The following is an 18,553-nucleotide window of genomic DNA, read 5'->3' as shown; positions in this document are numbered from 1 at the left end:
CAACCCGAGCCGAACCGAGCCTGTTACCTAGCAACCCAAGCGGAACTCCAGCACGTTTGGTCAGCTGGTTTTACTGCTGTATGCACTGTAGAGCTGCTGCTGCAAAAGACCAGTGTTTTGTTATTGACTCACCATTCAGAAACCACTTGGTGCATTCTTGTTGGTTGTGCAGGAGGCTCTCCTACTGCTATTCACAGATGTATGGATGTATAATTGTGCATCTGCTTGCAGCCATTTTCACGTGTGAATGTAAATGTTGAGTTGGGACAGAGGCGAGGTAAAGTCTTATTATCTAAGAATTATTTTGTACAGAAAAGAGGAAAGGCTAGGGACGCTCAGCGTCTCTTAGCCAGTTAAGCTAGCTTAGTGGCAACAACCTGCTGAGTAACTTGCGCAACAGCAGTTTCAGGTTTCGCCTCATAACTGTTTAGAAATAAAGAACGGTTGGAGTGAAAACTGGATAACACAAGAAATATCATGCCACCAGTTTGGCAATATTTCACTTACTATAAAAGTACTAATTTATATATAATTATCTAACGACTAATGTGAAAATCTTATACAGGGTAGAGATCCTGTTGGTTTTCTGTGCTAAGCTCTGCTGGCGGATTCAGAACGTGGTTCAGACTCGTTTGTGTAAAAGCTGACCTGCTTTGTGATTCCAGAAGCTAACTCCCCGGTCGAAGGTTAAACTGTTGCTGCTCCCTCTGCTCCCACTCCTTCGTCCTCCCAGTCTTCCTCCATTCGTCTCGGCGCGCCACCGGGGGGTTCCTCCCCTCTCCTCTCTTCCTCCAGCTCTGTATCATCGCTTTCCTCCTCCGTTCTCTCTGAATGCCTTTTTTTCTTTACAGAAGTCTCCTGTCTAGTTGAAATTTTAAATCTTCTTGCTTGTATGCTAACGTGTGTGTGTGTGTGTGTGTGTAGGTGTGTGTGTGTGCCTCCCAGAGGCTGCACATTAAAACAAAGTGCCCTCATTTGACTCTCTGAAGCCCACCCCAGGGGAAACCCGGAGGGCCGAAATGCAGATTTGTCATTTGCAAATTTTAGTTTTATGCATTCATTTTTTTACTGCAAAGGTCAGCTCAGTGTGTGTGTGTCTGCCTGTGTATGTTTGCGTGCGTGTGTGTGTGTTTGAGTGACAGCCATACGCAGTAATGATGGTGGAGTATAGGCGTACTTATTGCAGTGTTTTCATTATGAGGGGGCAGAGTCCTAAACGGTTTATTTTCCTCCGCTCTCCTCCCTGTCTGTTCTATATGAACACTTTGTCTGCATTCTGCCAACAGATGGCTTTCCACCTACGTGCTTTCTTCCACCCTTTCAGTTTTTGCATTAAAACATTTGAATGGAAAGGCAGCAAAACGAGCCCTGAACTAATCATGTGGATGACAAAGATATGCATGATGGATGGGAGAAGGTGTAGCTTGATGTTTGGATGGATAAACGTCCCTTTATTTTCTTCAAAAAGGGAATTATTATGCAGAATTTACGTATTGCACCTTTTTGTACTTCCATCTAGGTTTCTACTGCTTCTAAAAACAACCCAAGGAGTAAAAAAAAAAAACACCCAGCCATTTTTTTTTTGCAAGTCCAAGTTTTATGGTGTCTATAAAACCTTCTGAATGCAACATCACATTTGATGGGCAAAGCACCGTTACTTAGCAACTCCAGCAGTGCTCCAGCACGTTTTGTCAGCTGGTTTTACCGCTGTATGTGCCGTACAATGGCTGCTGGAAAAGACGAGCATTTTGTTGTTGACTGCATTCTTGTTGGTTGTGCAGGAGGCTCCACTTCTGCTTTTTAAAGATGTATGATTGTATAATTGTGCGTCTGTTGCGAACATTTTCAAATGCGAGTGTAAATATTGAGTTGGGGTCATAAAGTCTTGTTATCTAAGATTGTTTTTGTACAAAAGTAATAAACATGTTTTGTAGTTTATGTCTGTTTTTTGGTGTCTGGAAAAGAAGTCGTTTCAAAAACCTCCAGAATGTAACGTCACAAATCAGCAGGAACTGCACTGTAAATTTAACATTTGGATGAGTAATTTTATTATGAAGTATTGCTACTCTTCAGGGCTGAAACGATCAATCATGATTAATCGATTGTTGAAATAATCAAACAGATTTAATAATTGATTAATAATTAACTGGAGTATAGACTTCAAAGAAAGGCCATTTTCTAGGGGGGGGGAAGAGAAGTAATCCAAAACATATACATTTTGTCTGTAATAAACGTCCCTTTATTTAACCTTAAACTCTCAGCTTCAAATTTAATCATACTGTGTCTCTCAGATATCCAGAAAAATTACTTCAATATTTTCTCATAACTGCATAAAATTACTTCTGATGTCATAGAAAGAAAATGTCTGAGCTGTCTGACTCGTTACATCTGGAAAAAATAAGATGTTTGTTGAAGGAAGATTTATCACCGTTTCAGAACATTTGGCAACTCTTTATAGATTTCTTTCAGTCTGTGTCTCTATGAATAATTAATATGTATTTCTTGGCCATTTTATTTGACTTCTGCAGTGTTTACATCTCTGGAGTTGGCTTAATGTGTGGCTTAAAGTGAGATTTATTTTATTTTTAACAGATTTTGAAACAGGTGAAACTTGAACCGTCTGGGTTGAACATATTTACAGAAAAATATGTTTACTTGCACCTTAAATGCAAAGTGTATATTTTTGTACAGTTTTTTGCTTACGTACTGCTCTGAATAAAGAAAGAAAGAAAAAATTCAATTGAACTATTAATCGAGTATTAAATTAGTTGATTAATTCAGTAATCAATTAATCATGATTAATCACAGTTTGTTTTTTTGCTTTTTACAGTGATGTTTCCACCTTGAGTAAAAGACATTTGATGTGTTTTAACTTCATTTGTCCTGCTTGATAATATCTGTCAGCTGCTTTTATCTTAATCACCCCTAAGTCACCTTTTGGTCTCCACCAGCTTCTTTCACTTTGTGTTGGCTGCCTGCCCACTGAACACACACACACACACACACACACACACACACACACCTTTTCCCTGTCGGATCATATGGCAGCTTTACTTTTTCAATTTTGTGCAGCTCATATGAAACTAGACATATGAAGACAATTGTTTAATACAAAGGGAAAATCGAAATAATGCAACCTGGCATCAGTGTTATTCTAATTACTGTAATATTTCAGATTTAATGAGGAAATTATTTACTGTAGGAACAATGCGACGCCTCAGCTTAATGGTTCATAAAATAAAAATTGTCAAGCATCTGTTAGCAGGTCTGTGTTTGATGGATGGCGCCTTGTGTGCTGTGGTGAGTCTTGGTGCGGCTACAGGTGTTTGTCCAGTTGCGGCTGTGCGGCGCGTCCTGCAGCTGCGGACCCAGCCTCAGGGAGGGGAGTTTGTTCCTGCAGACCGTCCAGGCTGGCAGATGTAGAGCCGCCGCACATTACTGCGTAATGTCTCCTAGTGTGTGTCGGGGGAGTGAATGAGCGGCTCTAGATTTGTTATTGTGCCCTCGCTCTCTGCGCTACGACAGCCGAATGACTCACCCTTAATTCAAGCCCACAACCAAACGCACACAGAGGCGTGTTTGTGTTCGCCGTGCAGGCAATAAAAGCATCCAAATAAAACTCAAACGTAGTGAAAACCAGCACATGGCTGCTGCGGTGCAAATGTGTGTGAATATTCCACGTCTCCCTGACGGCGCGCCGCCTCCTCCCTGCACAAGGTGAGACCCCAATATGTCAGAGGGAGAGTAATGGCTCCCACGTTTAATAAAGTTCCCCTCCGTGGCCTCATGTACATCAGTCACCGTCTGAGCTGGCAGAGGTCTGCGACACGGCGGCCGGTAGCTCCATCAAACACTGAGAGGTTTGTAGAAAAGGCTGATGCAGCCGTATTCACCTTGCAGATCCATGCCACATTGCAAGGTTTGTTTTAAAAATCAGGTTTTAGGTATTTCACACATCTAAACTAGCGTTACTCAAACTTTTTCAATCTGACGACCGTCTAACCCGTTTAACAGTCGCATACTAACTTTGTATTATAAAAACCATAGAATCTGCAGCTCACCCCGAGAAACTGAAACGTATTCCTGCAGACATGAACTCCTCCGATCATAGAAGTGACCCAGGCGTTGTTTTCTTTCCACCGGTATCCTCAGCTTTTCTTTTGAGTTACTCGGATTTAAGCCACTCATCCAGGATTATTTTTAAACATTCTTAAGCATGCTAGCTGTAGCGTCGCACTTTGAGCTCACGGCAAATAAACATTCACACGCAGTACCTGACCACTAGGGGTGCCCAAGGACCATAATTTAAGACTGATCTAAGAGATTATCAGGTTTAAGGGTGGACCTGTTATGAAAAATTCTGATTTTAAACGTTTCTATACTTCCATTACTGCTTCTAAACACAACACTTAAGTAAAACCCACCTAGTCGATTTTTGTCAGTAAGTTAATTTCTTTTGGTGTCTGGAAAATGAGCCGTTTCAAAGACTTCCAGAATGTAATGTCACAAATCAGCAGGTACTGCGCCGTTACCTAGCAACCCAAGTGGAACCCCAGCAAAAATGGTCAGCTGGGGTTCCAGTTGACCCCAGCTGACCAGCAGCCATTGAAAAGACAATGGCTGCTGTCTTTTTCAGCAGCCATTGTGTCCTCTGTACAATGGCTGCTGGAAAAGACAAGTGATTGATTGTTGACTTATCATCCAGAAACCACTTGCTGCATTCTTGTTAGTTGTGCAGGAGGCTCTACTTCTGCTTTTCAAAGATGTACGGTGGTATAATTGCCAGTCAGTGGAGGAATGTCTTTGTTTTCCCCTGCTTCTCTTTTGATCAGAGTTTGGTTGCTTCACTTATAGTTCCCCTTTTTGAAAGTTGCTGTTTAAGATCTTTTGAAAAACTGCAGGTAGTTGCAAAATCTACCATGCAGGTAATTGGATCTCTGTAGTCGTAGGGAAAAGGATATAGTCCCTCTCTCCAAACTAAGGTTTTACACATCAGCACCAAATAAAAGCAATCTGGTTTATGTTAAATGTGCAAAACCACAGAGAAAGTTCCTCACTGCCATAATTTATCAAACGAAAATGAAACCATAACGGTAGTGAAGGCCTTTCTCCCCACTATTTTTACAATTTAGTTTCCTTTTTGCATGAACATTTTTATTTTAAGTTTTAGTTGTCGGACAAATCGCTTCACATCGACCACATGTTCCTCTGTTTCCCTTAAGCCAAACCATTACCCCTCCACCACCGTGCTTCACAGCTGGAACGAGGTGTTTATGTTCATTTTTTTTCCAAATCTTACCTTTATTGTCACGTTATTTTGAAAAAGAAACTACTTTATCTCTCCTTGAACACGATTAGGGGCAAATATACTGAAACTAGGGCAACAAAAAAACAGAAATGTTGATTTGTTTATATTTACATTTGTACATTCAGAGTTTTATGGTCTTTTATACCATTTGTTTGCTGTTTTTGTTGGATCTATTTGGTTTTTCTTACACATCTTCCCCATTTTAACTTCTATTTTGTTTAGTAAATAAGTTGGATAATTAAAACCCTTAAGTTGAAATGGTGTACTTTATTTTTACCATTAGCTAAGCAGCTAACGGCTGATCTGAATTTGGTCAGAAACGGTGCCTGTTTTGGTTGTTTATGTGCGTTGTATTTCATATCCAGGCCTGAGAATTGGGTTGACGTTGTGACACCTGTAGCAGATCCAATAAAAGGCATTTAGGTCGGTATTGATCCAGAACGTTCTCTACAAGTCCAGATTTCCTTACTATTTATTGCTTATGGTTGTTTTTTGCTTGTCAGGCAGGGATTACAATTGAATAAGTCATTTTGAGACGGAGCTGTCCAAAGGTTTTGGGCATTTCCCACAAATATAATTCAGAAACAGTGCAAATATGACCAACCTGCTTATACAGCATTAGCAATTCCATTTCCACAAAAATAAGATTTATTTTAAATATTTTGTGATTATTTTCTTGTTGAGCATGTAAAATAAAGCGAGTTATTATATTATCCATTGTGGTGAAAAGCTTGGACACCAGTGTTTTAGTCTTTGTGTTTCTCTCAGGTTTCCAGGTCTTAATTTTATCCACTAACTGTTGACTTCTCAGTGAGTTGATGGTGAAACTGAGCTCAGTTTAGCAGCTTGTGTGGCTGGCTGATAAGGTCGCTCAGAGGTCAGACTGGCTTGTTTGTTTCTGAGAAAAGATCAAAGATTAAGTCTGACTTTTATTTTAAATACTGAAGATGAACAATTATCTCTCTGTCTCCTTTATGTGTCATATCAATACTAATGTGTTTTTCTATTTGTGAGACATGTCCAGGCTCTTCTGTTAAGGAACAGGGAAGAGTTTTTCACCAAAAAAATGTTGCTTTTTGTTTGTATTTTAGAATAGAGTGACTTGGTCTCTGTTTTTTTTTTTTTTTTTACCTAGAAGTCCTTATTTTTATTCAAAAATGTGAGAAATGTCATCAGTCTGTGAGACACAAGTGGATTAAAACAGCTGCTTGTTTAATTTTAGGCTGCGTATGTTATTTTTAATAACTATACAGTATTTTTTTCTTTTTTTTTTTTTTTGTTTTTACAAGTTTTGTTTGAATCTGTTTGCTTACATTTTCCTTTATCTTGCTGCTGTTCCACTTGAATTTCCCTACTACGGAATAATAAAATCTAATATTTCTTTTCTATTTATTTTCCCCTCGCTCTGGTTGCTGAGCTTTATAAAATACACTAATGGAAAAGTAAGACTGCAAAAGAAAGATGAAGCACACCATGATGCTTAAAAGTAAAGCTAATTGTCCCGCTAGCTTAAAAGCTAAACATGCTAACAGCTCAGATGCAAAATAGCAACATTTCCATCCACTGAAAACATCACAAACTATTTTTGTCACTAAAATTTGTTTTAGACTGTAGATATATGCTTCCACATGCGAAATAAACAGTTTTATGGACTTTTAAAGCTGCACCCAGGCTAAAGAAAAGCTATAAAACGAAGCGCACCGCCAAACAGGGAGTGCTAACTCAGTGACATCTGGTTTCAGAAACTGCATAAACAATGTAAAATACACAAAAAACAGTGTCATACTGAACAAACAATATTCTATGTTTCTAGAAATGTTTGTTTTTTCCAGAAGTTTTTATATTTTGCAGGAAAAAAAATATTTTATATATAAATAGCGTTCTTTATGTCTGATATTTCAAATTCAAAAATACTTTCTTGATCCCTAAGGGAAATTAAATAAATATTAATAAATATCACATTCCAGCCTGGAGTCCAACCTTTTAGCCTTCAGTACTTTGATTTTTAGAGTTACCAGCTGAAAATACATTGAAATTCAGTTTTAAAATGTGCTTAACGAAGTACTATAAGGGCTGTGTTGTTGTCTGTTTTTCGTCTCTGAACTTTGCTGTTTTGAGTGTTTCACATAAGAAAAATGCTGAATCCCTGAACTAAAGGCCAGATCTCGTGTTGTTTTTCTTTCATGACTTGAGGGACCTGCAGACAATAAATCACTAGTAATGTTCAGGTATTTCCTCGCTAAATGTTTCGCACCCAGCTGTCCAGGTTGTTATTGTAGCTATCGGGAAAGTCTAGAAAGTTAAATGTGGAAATGTTTTTACCGCTTTCTGTATTTATGGCAACATCCACTGCTTTAGTTTTCATTTAGTCGGTTCTGGCATCGAAACCGACTTTTAACACTAGGGAAGAAATGGAGTGGAAAATGTTTGGGGTGTTTTGTTAAAATCTAATAGATTTTGTGGTAAAATTGATTTATGTACCTGTGATATTTGCATTTTTGCAGACACCTGAGAGGTTTAATTTTATATTTCTTCCACTATGAAAAGTCTGCTGTGGGTTTTTTCAACTTTGAGGGGGAAAAATAAATGGCAGAATGTTTTTCTTTTCTGAGGAGGTGGATGTTGACAGCCAGCAGTTTCCTGTGCTCAGAATGCCAACCAGACGAAAAAGCAGAGCCTGAACAAGCTCTGTGGATGAAGTTGCAGTGATTACTCTGTTGACTCGCCTCCTCTGCAGCCTGAGCTGTCTGACCTTCGGGGTCGACGCGCTGCTGCAACCCTGACCGGTAAACGAGACCTCTGAGTCCCCGCGACTTCTGTTTACAGCTCCGATTCACTTGTACCAAATCCGTCAAGACGCCGAGTGTTCGGGGGGGCGAGGCGGCATGATGAATGGGGTTTTTCTGTGCAGCTTTTCCTCACTATTTCTACAGCCAGGGAGTCAAACTCATTTTCATTTTGGCCCATATAAAGATCCTTAATGTTCTCAAAGGGCTGGTTGTGCCAGAATGTAAAGATAAAACCCATTGCAAAATGTTAAAGTGCTAATAACTAAGCATTTCTTAAATTTAAAGAACATTGAACATCTTTTAACTTTGATCAGTCCCTCCAGGATTGTTTTTTTTTTTTTTACAATCTTTTGCAATCAAAATCACTATTTTTTTGTGTGGAACTAATTTAGAAATATTTGCAAGAAATAGTGTGATATTTGCGCTTATTAATGATGATGAATGTGACCATGTTACTCTCCATATCAATCACAAATTATAGCTTTATCAAGTAATGTGGAGGCAGCAGTGTAGTAGAAGTACCAAATACTGCCACCTGCAGGTGGGAGTTAGCATCACTTAAGCCCAATGTTCTTGACCAATTTTTGCAGAAAATTTGCAATAAACTTGACAAAATGTGGGGATCTGTTGATTTTGTGTGAATTTCCTTGAGGGCTGGACGATATGGCTGAAAAATGTATAAATGCATAAGCGTTTCATATCGGTTATCCATCATTTTCTTTGTTTTAGAGTGAGAGTTAGTTGAGGTCACCAACCTAGTTAAGATATTTGTGAAAGGTTGAGCAGGTAAATCTTCTGCCTACATCTCCCAGAATGCTGTGCGGTTAGGGTGAGTTTGGTGAAATTATAGAATATTCTATCAGACGTATTACCTGTTGATATTAATCACTTGTGTATTGCGATATATAGTATTGATTTATTGCCCGTTCCTAATTTCCATGATTGTTGAATTGTAATAAACTAAAGGGACTGATGTAATTTGCACTACAAAAACCAAAAAAGTATTTTTGGTCTAATTTCAAGCGCAAATATCTTATTACACTAGAAATAAGACAAAACTAGCTTAAAAGTAACTTCAGCAAGAAATATGAGCTTCTTTAAGTCAATAAATCCTTAATATTGGGGGACACAAATCTATTAGCTCCTACTTCAAGATTATTTCACCTAAAACATGGAAAACTGTGATGAAAAACTTTTTCATCAGATTTATTCTCTTAAAACAACCTTTTATATCTTGCTTGTAAGTTAGTTGTGTCTTATTTCAAGTGTGCTAAGATATTTGCACTAGAAACTAGACCAAAGAACTTGGTAAGATTTTGATGTTTTGCAGAAAAACTGCTTTGATTTGATTATAAAATGTTTGAGCACACTGTCTATTTATGCATCCCACAGGAGTCTAGAGGGCCATTTAAAAAGCAATGGCGGGCCAGATTTGGTCCCCAGGCCTCGCGTTTGACACCCCTGGTGTACAGTGTATCTCCAGGAAACGCATAAAGTTTCTTTTCCAGTTGTTTTCCTGAAGAACAGCCTTGTAAAGGTCAACGGTGGTTGGAGAAGTTCACTTTTCTGCCAGGGGTGTTTTGTTCCTGCGACGTGTTCGTCCCTCAGCTGATGGCCTTCAGAGCGCCATTCCCGCTCTTTTCTCTTCACTGAAAGGACTCTCGAGTGGAGTTTCCTATACATGTAGTCATTGTTTGACAGTCTTTCCTCTTCCTCCCTTCCCTCCTTCCTCTCTTTCTTTTCTCTGTTCTTTCACTCTTGTGTCATGGTGGGAATAAAAGCTTGGAGGAAAGCTTTTTTTTTCTGCTAACAAAGAAAAACTCGGATGGAGGTGGAGGGAAATCGCAAAGCACAGATGAGTTGGATTGGGGGTTGCTGTGTGGCATTCTTGCCCTTTCACAGTGGTTTGGTACCTGGTGGTTTCAGAGGCTGCATGGTGACCTTTGACATTGGGACTGGCGGGCCTCAGTGGCGGCGTCAGCTTTAATTAGAAAGCCACACGACTCGACGCTTCGCAGAGCCTCAGATCCCAGACTACAGATGATCCAGTTCAGCAGAAGGGATGATGGACGAACACTGCGAAAACACAAACTCTTACCAAGTATTTCTGGTCTCGTTTCTAGTGTAAATATATTACTACACTTGGGAAAAAAAGGATAAAGTAACTTGTAACTTTTTAGCAAGTCAGTAATTGCTTAATATTGACGAAAAAGTACTACTTCCTCTGGTAGATTATTTCACTTTTAACATGGAAAAAATATCTTGTTATAAGTGAAATGATCTGCCAGTTGAAATAGTTCTTTATGAAATATTAGTTGCCAGTTTTTTCTCATTTCAAGAGAACAAAATACTTGGTAGGATTTTGTGTTTTTGCAGTGCACAGAGTTTTGCAGTGCACAAGAGCTCTTCCAGACGAGCTGGGGTAGTGACAAACTGGCACTTATTGTGTCACTGGTACAAAACATAGCTAAGCTAAAGCGATTAATCGAGTTAATCATGATTAATCGATTATTAAAATAATCAACTAATTTAGTAATCGATTAATCGTTAACTGGATCATACACTGGACTCGAAAATTTTTATTTATGATGAAAGAAAAACAGAGTCAGAGCAGAAATGAATCCAAAGCTGTACAAAAATATATAATTTTTTCATTTTATATTCAAAAAAATCTGTAAATATTTTTACCCAGAACTGCTCAAGTGACTGTTTTAGCTTCACCTGTTTCAAATTATTAAAAAATCTTTAATCAAGTAATCAGGTAATCCAAAAAATAGTTGATAGATTGGTATTACACTGTATTGATGTTAAGTCTAGTAAAAAACACTGACCTTAGAAGTTTGGTTTTTTTTGCTGCAGATGCATCCTTTGATAAAAATTATAATTTACCAAAGAAATACTGTGCTATTGCATTTTAAGTAATGTGTTTTTTTTCTCCTTTAATGTATTTCTAGTGCAGTATAAAAGGTTTGAGTGGTTAAATTAAAAATCTGTAGAATGTGTCCATTTGAAATAAATTAATCGCCAGAATAACCGATTAATCGATTACTAAAGTAATCGTCATTGCAGATGATGGTGGACGTGTAAACTGTAGCGCTGAGGCAGACGTCCAACATCCGTTTTTAATTCCAGTCATGCCATATGTGGATTGAGATGTCTTTACCTTTTGTTTTGCACATTTTCTGCCCCGCGCCTTGTTGGATATCGGAATTGATGTGAAAAGCGTGTGAAGACGGCCGTAAATCTTTATTTCTGAAAATTTATCGCGTGTTGAAATGAATTGTCTGCAGCTGCTTTCTGTTCTCTTTAAAATAGTCAATGCATGTGGAATTGATTGCTGTATACCACAGAACCTTTTCTGGTTCAACAGCACTCAAAACAAAGCTTACCTCAGCATTTCTACTTTCTGCATTTTGTTTCAGTCTCTTCACATTTCTTTCTATGAAGGCTGTTTGGGAGCAGGAACCGTGAAGAGAAAGGTTCTGGACCAAATTCTCCTGAACATTTCCAGTGTTGATGTGTAAAAAATAGATTTATTGCTCTGTTGATCAGTTCAAAGACAAACACCTTCAGTTCTGAATTTCTACGATTAGAGGTGATTAGGGTTATTTTTCTGATTAACCCATAAATACCAAAAGGTGCTTAATAGATCTTATTTTAATCAGGTGAAGCTAAAACTGCCACTTAAGGAGTTCTGGGTGGAACATATTTACAGGCAAGGGGTTTTTTATTGTCTTGAATGCAAAATGTACAGTTTTTTTGTTCCGCTTTGGCTTAATTACTGCTCTGAGTGTGTTGTTCTGCTAGAGAATTATAATTTTATGAGTCTGAATGCTCCTGTTAACGATGAAGTAATTTCTAAATTACTTGACTATTATTTCAAAACTCGATTAATCATTCCAGTCAGGGATTTAATTGTTACCAAATTGCTGTATTTACTATCAAATTCGTCCATCAGTTTGGTGGATACAAAGCATTTTATTTTTATTTCACTCATTCACACTTTCAGGTTAGCTTTTTAGCTAATGTAAGCTAAAACTGCCATTTGAGATGTTCTAGAATATTTTTGCAGAGAGTTTTTTTTATGTAAAATGTATACATTTCTGTACAGTTTGGGCTTAATTACTTCTCTGGGTATGTTGTTCTTTCTGCAGCATACTTTTTCTGAGTCTGTATACTCCAGTTAACAATTAATTCTTAATTATTTCAATAATTGATTAATCACTATTAATCGTTTCAGCTCTACATTTTTGCAGATTACGGTTAGTTTACCCACTTGGATTTGTAAGACAGTTCTGCCTTCGTGAGTTTTGTGTAACTTTTAGCATTAAAACCTAAACATTCTGACGTCTTGAGTGGCTACGGTAATATATTAAGGGCCAAAACAATGAAATTGTTCTGTTTTCTAGTTGAGTCTTTTCCGTTGAATCACTAGTTGTCTCACCTGCAGCGTTTTTGACTCTGCCTTGTTCAGAGAAAACAAAATTACCTGCCATCAAACTGTGCAACTACTGACCTCTCGCAGCGAATAATTGGCAAAACTGTTCTCATGATGGCACAACTGGAAGAATTAAATAAATTAGGATTGGTTTTTTCTCTTTTTAAGGCACAAACTAAAATATTTGCCCTGGCGTTTTGTTGGAAACAATCATCTGCTGTGTGTGAAAGATACATTTTTAACAAGAAACCTGGGAAGCCAGGCAGAATCCTTTTAATTAAACCAGGAAAAAGATTGTCAAGCAAATGAAGTGAGATGTGAGGGATGCAGAATGGGTGCAGGATGAAAAGGAAGCCGGTGCAGGAATACAGCGGGGGATTAAAGACAGTGAGCGAGTGTTACAGACCCCTGGCCAGCTTGCTGCTGTAATGAACATTAGGGCTGCGGCATAAATTTAATGACCTGTGAAACAAACAGCGAGGCTGCGACCAGCGCCTCTGAATGCTAAGTGGCTCTATTATTAATACCAGCTCAGAGATGCAGCCGTGTAAACACACTGATGGTCTGTTTCCCCTGCGACGCCTGCTAACTACACGCCGGTCACGTGACCAGGCACTCCGAAAACGGGGTCACGTCTCTTTGTACCTGCAAAATTAATGACACATTGTCCGTTAACCGTCTACCTGCGCCAGCTAACAGGAAATGAATAAGGCTGCGGCTAATGGCCGCGCAGGTGAGTCTCCTCTGTAATGAATGGCTCAGCGATGGGGCAGGTGAGGAAGTGGTAATAAATGGCTGCTTTGCAACTTGCAAATTAACAGGTTACCAAATGAGTTTTGTGTTTTCATGCTTTTTGCTGTTTGGAGACATCAGTTTGTACAAATTGAGGTGGAAAAAAACGGGGATAAAGCTGTTTAATTAAGCAACTACCTGAAACCACAAGGAGGAAAAACAATTACAACTAAAGGAAAAAATTACTTACAGAAAAATACCAAAAGCTGTTTATTAAAGGAAGTATTAGATTTGTAGTTTCAACAGTGGATAAATGCTAGAACTGCAACTAATGATTATTTTAGTTATCGATTAATTGGTTGTTCTGACAGTTTATTGTCAAAACAAATAATTAAATAAATTCTTTAAGCATTAAAATATACATTTTATATTTTACATAAATATAAATATCCTAAAATGTACATAAAATGATCAAACGGTACATTTGTAGCGGTTGAATCTGCAGCTAGAAAAACAGTGCAGTTTAGGGCTGAGCTGTTGATTCTTTTGTTATTATTAATTGATAATCGGATAGCAAAATGTGTTTAATAGATTTTTTTATTATTTGAAAACTTTCTGGTGTTTCTAGAACCCACCCAAGCCGTTTCAAAAACTTCCAGAGTGTAATGTCACAATTCATCCATCACTGCCCCTTACCTAGTAACCCAGTCAGAACTCCAGCATGTTTGGTCAGCTGGTTTTTATCACTTTATACAATGGCTGCTGGAAAAGACAAGTGTTTTGTTGTTGACTTACCATACAGAAACCACTTGCTGCTTTCTTGTTGGTTGTGCAGGAGGCTCCACTTCTGCTTTTCATAGATGTATGGTTGTATAATTCCGCATCTGTTTCAAGAGCTGAAAATAGGCAGAACGGTGCAGACTAAAATCTCATTATCTAAGAAAGACTTTGTGCAAAAAACAGTAGTGAATATGTTTTTATAGCCCAAATATCTATCCTAACATGTTCAAAGAAGCATAACAGGGTTTCCCCCAGTGTATTATAAGCCTGGCAGGCCACCAGGCTTTACTGGTGCCCCCACCAGGCTTAGCATTGCTTATTTATTTAGGTTTTTTTTTTTTTTTTTTAAGACTTCATAGTTGGTGTTCAGATATTAATCTTCCAATATTCCAATAACAGATAATTATCAAGTGATATGTTCAGGTTTCCTGTCAACTTTAAACATTTTTAACTCAAAAACACGACGGGCTGCTGGATGATTGACTGCCTTAGCACCCAACCACCAGGCTCAGCAAGTTTTCTGGGGAAACCTTGCTTAATAAGTCACCTTCGAGAAAAAAAATCACGATGCTAATGACAGTACCGCAACTCTGTTGTTTCCAAATATATATATATATATGTGTGTGTGTGTGTACATTTTATGTCTATTTTCCTACATTTGTATATTTCTGAAAATGATGGACATAATCTGTAAATTGTGTTTCCGATTCCCTTTAGTTGCTTTTTATTATTTAGTTTTTTTGGTGTGTATGCATCTGTTTGTGTGTTATCATTCCCGAGAGCATGGACAGATTTAAAGCGACGCAGGTTTAATTAACCAGTGCACTGCAGCTTGTGAGCATTTGGAGGCTGGAAAAAACCCAGCATTACCTAGAAGTGCTGATGCAGCTGAATCTGCAACAACAGGAGGATGCAGCTTGAGGGTTTTAAATGCAACATTTCCCACGAATAGAACCGAAAACTGTTTAAAAAAAAACAGTTTCAGTTGCTTCCACCTCATCCAACACATCATTATCCTGGTTTAAAACAGACACATGGGTGTTTGACATCCAGATCTGTCCACCTTTGTCTTCCCCCCTTTGTTGTTGTGTGTTTATTTGTGTGGGGTGGACTCAGCAGGATTTGACTTGTTTTCTGTCCCATGCTGCGTCTCATGCTATGAGCAGATAAATATTTAAAAAGTAGAGAAAATCCTCAGTCTGTGTAGTTGCAGTGGCCAGAGGTGGAGGAGCTCTGCGTTAGACGCAACTTTATCACAGTTGGGTTTTTTTTTTCGTACCTTAACATGGATTTGGGGGGTAAAGTGTCCCGGGCTGTCAGGGCCATTATTCTCTGCAGAGATTGGTGTGAAAGGTCACCAACCTAAGTGCCGGTGCAGCTGAATTCAGCAACCATAAAAAAAAGAACCACATGAATAAGTTATACCATCAATGACAACAAGTCTGGACATGACTCTGCCGATGCTAAGTGCTGCAGGGTTTTCTGATGGAGAAGAGGTGCAAGCTCCTGAGTTTTTTTTGTGCAACTTTTAGGGGAAAGAAAGCATTAATGATTCAGGATGGAGTGCAGCAGGACCGGCTGAGGCGAAGGCTCCATCAGGCTGTTTAGGTGTGTTGGTTTGTCCTCTAAGGAAAACAGTCATTTCTTATTATAAGCAGAAAGTAAAGAAGCAACTTTTAGCTTTGATTCAACTCATCTGAAAGCAGAGAAAAAATAACCTCAAATACATGCAGGATTTCTTCAAAATTACATGTTTCAGATCATCAAATGCAGCCTGAATTGATTAATCGAATTAATCATGATAACTCAATTCTTGGAATAATCGTCAGGTAATTTAGTAATCAATTAATAGTTAACTGTAGTTGACAGTATTAAGGACATTTTCCTGCAGAACATACTCAGAGCAGTAATTAATCCTAAACCTCTTTCTGTTTTAGCTTCACTTCTGTAATAACTCTTATTTAGCACCATTAGCTGTCCAGTTATTGATCACTTAGTCCAAAAAATAATCATTAGATCTGTATTGATAAGTCAAGCAGAAAGAGTTGTTCACATGTTGGTGTTAGAAGTATTGTTGGTGTTAGAAGTATTGTTGTAGCTGCAGCTAAAACAACATAACATAGCACACATTTTACCATCTTAGGCAATAAAATGTTTATTTTCTTACTCAAGAAAATATTTGTTGTTGATTCAGAAACCACTTACTGCAATCTTGTTAGTTATGCTGGAGGCTCCACTTCTGCTTTTCAAAGGTGAACGGTTGTATAAATGCGCATCTCTTTTCAGCCATTTTCAAGTGCGAGTTTAAACGTTGAGTCAGTGGCCAGCAGCAGCTTATTTAGATTTAAAGTGACAGAACGCCCTAAAACAGCTCAAACTGGACTGAAATTTTATTATCTAACAATAATTTTGTGCAGTAAATGTGAACATGTTTCTGTGTAGCCCACAGGCCTATTCTAACCTGTTCAAAGAAGATGTTACTTTCAATGTCTCATTTTCTCAATTTTGAATAGCTTTGAATCAAAAACAAATTTTGAATCAAATTGTGAGATGCTAAAGATTTCCACCCATAACATTAAGGTATGTTTGTTGTTTAAAGTATTAAAATATGCAGTTTGAAGCATTTTTACAGAGGATCTGGAGTATTTGTGTTTGATAAACAGCTGAAACAAAGTTTAATCTGGGAAATAACCTGACCAGCATTAGATTTGCCTTAAAACAGGTTTACGCTCCACAAACACACGTGGTCTCCCCCTCCTGGGCTTTTCGCCGCTCCATCACCCGCCCTGCTGTGTGGCCCGGAGGGAGCGGTGGATTGTCTGCAGAGAGCCATCCATCACAGTCGCAGCTACAGCTCCGTAAACAGAAGGGCAGCTTACTGACTGATTTCTGCTCGGAGGTGATAGCATTCACACCGTCCTGCAGACACTTCCATCCCTTCCTGCTGACCTCCACACTGCTTTGGTGGCGAGGTCGCCGCTCCGCTTATCTCCCCCCGCTGGATTTAGAGCGCTGATAACGGCTCACTGTTGTGGGAAGAAAACAGTAAAAACCAGAAGAATGTGTCTTAAAACGATGAAGTTACACATTTATAGCGTATATCTTTAATAGATTGTTAAAATTTGTTAAATCATGTTTTACTATTTAGTGCATTGTGTTCCGGCCAGATGATTGTTTGTGTTGCGCAGTGCTCTCACTTACGGTGTTGCAACATAATCTGTGACTGTTGCAGTTTTATAGCATATGTTGCCATACCTATTGTCACAGAAGATGTATCTTATCAGATATGGTGACCATCCTGTAACTTACAGTAAAATAACCAGGAGTGGGTGGAGCACTCAAAAATCGTACTCAAATAAGAGTAGCGCTAATTCGACATATTTTTACCCAATTAACGTAGTACTGTAATCTACTTAATGTTCTGTTCTTTGTATGAGAAATGTTTCAGTGTTTCTTGGTGTGGAAGCGTTGTCAGTTGCTATGGCAACGCGTCTGTGTGTAGCGTAGCGAACACAAAGCGTGAGAAAAAAGTGGTTTTGAGTTATTTAATGGTTTTTCTGCGTTATTCTCCCTGTGATGTGGTGCACTGCACTCATTTAATAATACCTTCGTCTCCATGTTTCATTCAGCTAACAGGATTTTTCTACCATGGCAGAATTTCCTGATGTAAACCATGACATGCAGGGGTGTGAAGTTTTGCAGTGTTGTCACTGGTTCTGTGTTCTGACCCGTTTATCGGTCCTGGTTTCTGTTCTTTCCTGGGCCTGTTGTCGCCTCCGTTTCTCTCCGAAGTCCAGTTGTTGTAAGGTCAAGACAGTGTCTGCAGACAGAGAGCCATTTATCTGCTCCGGCTTGATCCTGTGTGATCCGTCCAGAATCCCTCTGCATCTTCGGCCCCTTGACCTTTGACCTTTGCAGCAAAGCCTGGTCGGCTTGTCATGTTGGGACAAGGTGGAGCGTGCTTTAGGCTCTGAGCGCCGGCTGCTTTTCTCCCCTCGCTATCCTCAGGAGGAAAGAGGTTTTCCTTCCCACATAAGAGGAAAATAAATGCTGATGTAGTAAATAAATAACATATTTTAGGCCCTTGGCTGTAGAGTTTTTCTAAAGAATAACCGTTAAACATTTATTTATCAGCACCATCAGTGTGTTACAAGTTTGCCTGAGGCGGTGTAGTTTTTATATACGTTCTGTTTAATGTCTGATGTTTTCTGCTGAGTCAGAACCTCCAGATAAGAGATTTTTTTCTGCTTTGCTCAAAGAAAATCCCTGCTTCTCTGCGCTTTGCAGCCTCTGTAGATTAGAGTGTTAGAGTTTTAGATGAATCGAGGTTTTATCAGATCGCAGCCAAAGCGTTGGACTCGTCTGGATGTTTTCAAGCCAAAGGTTTGGGGTTCAATTCCCAGAGTTTGGATGTTTCCTCTGTACTGGTACAAAAAAAACATGTTGGGGTTGAATGGTGATGCCAAACATCCGTCCGTCTGTCCTTCCATTAAAATAATGTAAACA

General features: G+C 38.7%; 1 protein-coding gene across 2 annotated transcripts in view; it reads left to right on the top strand.

Moving 5' to 3' along the window:
* mpped2a (metallophosphoesterase domain containing 2a) overlaps window positions 1–18,553 on the top strand; it is a 69,441-nt gene that overhangs the window by 36,998 nt on the left and 13,890 nt on the right. The gene's annotated exons all lie outside the window — the stretch shown is intronic.

This window comes from Poecilia mexicana, unplaced genomic scaffold, assembly GCF_051168715.1.
Source record: "Poecilia mexicana isolate PSO_F unplaced genomic scaffold, ASM5116871v1 scaffold_3, whole genome shotgun sequence".
In the NCBI taxonomy this organism is placed as follows: Eukaryota; Metazoa; Chordata; class Actinopteri; order Cyprinodontiformes; family Poeciliidae; genus Poecilia; species Poecilia mexicana.
The sequence above is the reverse complement of the archived record's forward strand: the minus strand, read 5'-3'. Positions and strand labels throughout refer to the sequence as shown.